The sequence below is a fragment of the Carya illinoinensis genome, chromosome 14, assembly GCF_018687715.1.
Source record: "Carya illinoinensis cultivar Pawnee chromosome 14, C.illinoinensisPawnee_v1, whole genome shotgun sequence".
Classification (NCBI taxonomy): domain Eukaryota; kingdom Viridiplantae; phylum Streptophyta; class Magnoliopsida; order Fagales; family Juglandaceae; genus Carya; species Carya illinoinensis.
Window position 1 is genome coordinate 3,391,597 of NC_056765.1, and position 6,075 is coordinate 3,397,671.

Sequence of the window (6,075 nt, forward strand, 5' to 3'; positions counted from 1 at the left end):
TTTTTAAAAAATATTTAAACATGTATAAAAATTATTTAAAATAAAAAAAATATAATTTACACTAAAGTAACAAGTGAACAAATTGAGAGGCATATGAAATAGCGTGCTTAATTAGTAATTACAATGAAGTGGCATTGTGCCTTTAACTTTATGATTGGATCTGCAACCACTACTGAGAGCTCCTGTTATGACATTTCATCTATGTTTTTTTTTTTGTTTTTTTCACATATATTTTTAATACTTTTAAATATTTTAAAAAAAATGCAACATCATTAAAAAATATATTTTTTTAATTATTAAATAAAAAAATTAAAAATATCCTAACAAGAGCCCACTGCGAATAGCATTTTTCTAACTTTATTTAACTTTATTGAAAGATGAGATTAACAATTGTTGAGAATCTTGATTTGTCTTATTTTTCTTTTGCAAAAGTTGTGCCGTCACTTTGTTTGGGACCATAAGATCAATCCTATCATCGTGGCAGTAGTGGAGAATCTGAAATTATATATTCGTGCAATCTCGTCAATTGCAGTTGGTGGGGCTACTCTTGTTTGTATCAGTTTTGCTCAACGTAGTCGATTTTGTGCACACTTTGCACTCCCTCGCTGACGTGGTGGGGTAAATGAAAAAAAACAGAGAGAAAATGCGATGAAGATGACATCCGGCCGGTTCACAATGGCAACGTACATGAAATCTCAAGCTTGAGCAGTGAAAAAAACTGATTATGGTGGGTATGAGTTACATGTAACTTTCATGTAACCCAGACCTTGCAAACAAATCTTGCAACTTGCAAATTCAATCGATGTTGAATTTGTTCTGGTTGTGGGTTATGGAGACTTGCTTTTATTTGCAATTGGCAAATTAACTTCTTGTCTGATTTTACACGATAATGCTCAATCGGTGTTGAATTTTTTACATGAAATCTCAAGCTTGAGCAGTGAAAAAACTGATTGTAGCGGGTCTGGGTTACATGAAATCTTGCAACTTTTGTTTATTGATTTTGTGTTGGCAAATGGAAGGGTCTGGGTCCAATATTCACTAGCGGTTTGAACGGCCAATTCATATCCAACCCATTATAGCTCTTGCTCCTAGAAACTGCTTCCCACTCCTTTAAAGTGGTGAAATGTATATTGTCCAAAGAACTCCCATAAGTTCCACTTAATAAATCGTCAGAGCAATAAATTTTGCTAGGAAAAGAGCTAAACCCTCATGGTTCACTTTCATTCGCAGGATGGAGGAGAGAAGATGGAGGGATTGAATATTGGAAGGTGAAGGACATGATAATGGATGCCGATTTAGTCTTTTTGACTTCAGCCTTCTCTGGAATCGTGGATGGATGGGAGTTGAAGTGGCTCCTTCAGTGGGGAGGTGAAGGAAAAAAGCAACAATGCCGTTTCACTTCATTGTTTGAAATATCCCCCCAGCCCATTTTTGACTCCTGCTTAGCCAAATCTTACAACACAAAAAAACGCCCCATTTCATTTTATGGTTATGCTAGGTAGGCGTTGTGCACAACGGGTGCACAAGGTTGACTTGGTTTAGAGTTTTCCTTTTTGTATACAAATAATTGGGTACTTAAATGGGTAATGAGTTACCTTCTTACCATTTATTTACTATTTAACAACATATTTAAAATTTTTTATTTTTTGATTATTTTCTCTTAAGTATTTTTTTAACATCCTTAATCATTAAGAAAAAATTAAAAAAATATACAATTTCGCTAATAGTCAATTTTTTAACCATTAAATAAATTTTAAAAAAATAAAAAAGAACAGTAAAAGGGCACGTAGTAGTGGTGTAGTAAGTCTATCATTATTCACCTTAAATTACTAGAACTTGTTTTAACTCAAAAATATATTTTTTTAAAATCTTGAAGAAATATTGATATATATTTATATTTATCTGAGTTTGAAAAGGTCGTGAGATAGTTTGAATGAATAATGATAGCCTTACGTCCGCTCATTGACGACCAATTCACAACTTAGGTATAAAAAAATTAAAGTTTAAAAAATCAATAAAAAATTATGTAATTTTTTTTTAATAATTTTGTAAAGTAAAATGCTACTTAACCTCCTCAACGTTATTCTTCAAAGTTAATATTAGAGTATTTTATTTATATTTATATTTAATGGTTAAAAAAGTGACTATTAATAAAATTATATATTTTTTAATTTTTTCTTAATGGTTAATTATGTTAAAAAAATTTATAAAATAAAATGGAGGAAAAAACAACTTTATCAGTTTTATAGTTGTAAACTAATAAAATTGTAAAATAATTTTATTGTCTTAATTGTAAACTGGTTGTCAACCAGTTGAAATTGAAGGGTATCATTGTCCAATTTGAAATATATATATATATATATATATATATTTGACGTTGTCTTGACATTTGTGTATTTTGAATCATAGAAGAATATTAGATCAAAATTATTTATGAGATATGAAAAATTATTTTGGTGCGTAAAACATATTTGGGAGTGTTGAATTTTTATTTTCAAAAAAATTGAGATTTCTATTTTTCTTAAATTTCTAAATTTTTAAATAATTATTTTTTGAATATATTTGGAAATGAAGATTTCGAATCCAGACCTACATTTTAAAGATTGAAGATTATGTCAATCAAACCACTTGCCTTTGACTTCAAATAAATTTTTTTGAATCCATCGTAAAATACTAAAATTAGACATGCCTCGATAATTGCAGTTACAGTATAAATGAAGATGACAATATTTAAATTAGACACAACATCTTTAAAATTTTCTGGCATTCATGGATTTGATAAAATTATACAACAGCTTTGCTACATACAGTCGCCACATGCAGTTGGCATGCAATCACCTGTACAGAATGAATAAAAAAAATTATAAATTTTTTTTTTTATATTCAAAGAGACCTACATGAATTATAAAAAATTATAAAAATAATTTTTTTTTTCATGTAGGTCCGATATTAATTTTTTTTTTTTATAACCGACTGCACGCCGACTGCATCTACCGACTGCAAAAAATATTTCTCATTATAGAAATATGTCCGTCGACGTATAAATCAAGTTGCGCAAGTGGCAGGGGAATCCAGCCATCAAGTGATACGTAGAATTTACCTTTGAAAAGGTCCAGACACTGACTATATAATTATTTGCCAATCGTTTTAATTATATTTTTTTATTAATTATAATAATGCTACAGCTAGGTCTTTATATAAAATGAGAAAAAATATCTGTAATTATGAATTATACAACCGTTACGTAATTACTTTAAAAAAATAATAAAATATAGAATCTATATAAAAAAATTAATTTTTTAATAAAAAATCTTATTATTTTTTAAAATGATTACGCGACGATTACATATTTTACAATCGTACGTAGAATTACTCATAAAATATTAATAAAGCTAGTTATGTTTGAAAATTGAAAATTACTTTACCCAATGAATTGATCGAGCTTGATTGAATATTAAATTAAGCTCATTTACATTAATAAGTTATTAAGTAATTAATTAATTAATTATTAGTGTGGATGCGAATCAAAAGTCCTAACCATTTGAATAGCAAGCATATTCGCGTAGGGGTGCTATAAATTTTAATACACAATAAAAGCCCACCACCCAATTCATTAACATATCCATATATATTATAGGAAAATACTTTAGTTACAAAAAGATTATATAAAAGTAAACTTACAAACTGATGTAACTTAATGTGATATATTAGATTATAAAATTATTTTTATTTTAAAATAGATGTAACGAATTTTATGAAATCACGTCAATTTGTAAATTTACTTTTTATAATCTTTTTGTATCTATAACAATTCTTTATATCAATCATCAGAGCCCACATCAATTATAAGCATCTTAATCCAATTCAAGATCACTTGGTCACAACAATGATTAAAAAGGAAAATGTTTTATTTTTTTTCTTTTTCTTAAAGATTAAGAAAATTTTGTTTAATATTATTATGAATTTTTTTATTTTTTTTAACTGTTTAAAAGTATTAAAAAATGATGTGAATTTTTTTTTTCTAAACCTAGCGGGAGCACCAGCGAGGACTGTAGAGGGGCCTGATTGAAAAAAGAGTTTTACTACATACAAGTAAAGTCGCGCACTAATCTGCGTACTAATATTGATTTTTTCATACTTAAAAGTTAAATTAACACTGTTTTTAATACACTACAAGAAAATAGGCCTATTGCAGCGATTTTTATATTGTTGTAAAAAAAATCGCTGCAAAAGGTTATCTATTATAGCATTTTTTAAATCGCCGCTTTTTTTGGTCTTAAAAAATGAAACGATGCATGATTTACCTTTTTGCAGCGAAATATCTAATATTTACAACGGTTTAAGTCGCTGTATCTGTAAAATTACGTTTGCAGCGCCTAAATATAGTCGAAATTGACATGGGCGCCAAGTTTCAATTTTTTGTCCCCCAATTTATGTTTTGTTTTCCCTCCAGCAGACACCCCCCTCCCTCTCTCTGTCTCCCCGCTCTCGTTCCCCCAGCGATCCTCCCTCGACCCACGCCGCCGGGCACAGCCCGTCGCCAGCGACCCCACCACGTAACTGCCACCTCACCTCGATGTCCGCCCCCTCCTTCTCCCCCAAACCCCATGCCGGAAATTTCCTTTTTTCCAAATCTGGCCTCACCTCTCTCTCTCTCTCTCTCTCTCTCTCTCTCTCTCTCTCTCTCTCTGTATCGCTGTCGCTAGGGGCTCCTTTTGCCACCACTCAGTCCGGCTCCACAATCGGGTGAGCTTCTCAACAGTTTAGGGTTTCTTTTTGCACAGCATACATTTACCATGCTATATATCCACATTATATGTATAGGCATGTATCTTATTGAGCGTTGATGTTTATGGTTTTGATTTGTGCTCCAGAGAGTACGCATTTGCCGATGTGGGAAATTTGGAACACTGCGCTAAGTACTTGAACCGGACGCTTGTTACGTACGGATTCCTGGCTTCTCTCGATCTGTTCGCCAATGATCCGGTCCGTTTTGATGTTGATCGTTGTTTTTGCTTCGCTCGGATTTGTATACGATATCATTTATTTACTTTAACCTGTTTTTTCCGTGCTTCGCAAGTTTCTGTTGCGAGAACTTGCAATTGTCTATACTCGTTGCTTCAACAGAGGCAGCGGGATGTTGAATTTAGAGACTCTGCTAGTGAGCAGAGACAGCGGCAAGTGCTTTGGCCTCAATCTCTGTCCTATTTTATTGTGTAAACGTGTCTGACTACCTCTAGTTCCGTTGATCACTTTTTGTTCAATGTTGCACTGTTGACATGTCCAATTAGTTTATCAATGTCGTTTATATGGTGCATTGATGAAAGATGATGAAAGATTATGGCGCTATATGTTAAGAGTTCAATACATGCAGGATGTCTTTGACCTGCCCTTTCACATGGCTAGAGATCAAATAGAGGAAAGTCTCCGAAATAAGATGACTTCCATAAAGGTTTTTTTTTTTTTTTTTTTTTTTTTGCCTTTTCTACAAATTCATCTTATGATTCCTATGGACAGTAAGATGTTAATTTATTTTCTTGTTTATGCTTTGACATTTGAAGGAGCGTATGGTTCAATTGCAAGATGCACAGAAAGGTGCTGAAGTTACTTCTGAATCAACTGAGAGGGAGCTTGAACTTGAAGCTCAACTTGTTGAGGCCAGGAGCATACTCCAAGAGCAGGTACTATACTCGTCTAATGTAAATTGGAGATATGCAATGCATTTTTCTTTTGGTTTCTAGATTAGGTAAATTTTTTTTATATGCTCCATAATATGATGGTGCATTTTTTTTATGATATGGATTACCTTCCAAGCAAAACTATATGTTATTCAGTTGAATGTTGAATAATTTGTTTTATGTTCATCCTCCAATTTAACCGTAGATTGCTTTCCTTATTTTTTCATTCTGCATCCACTATTCTATTTGGATTACCTTATAATTCATGCTTTACATGCAAGTTTTTAATTATATCTGAGATTCTGAATACTTAATGCAATAGGAGGGATTTGGCATTTTTTTTTCCTTCTTTTTTACACTTATTTTTTTTTCTTAGTTGAAGATTAATCAAAATACA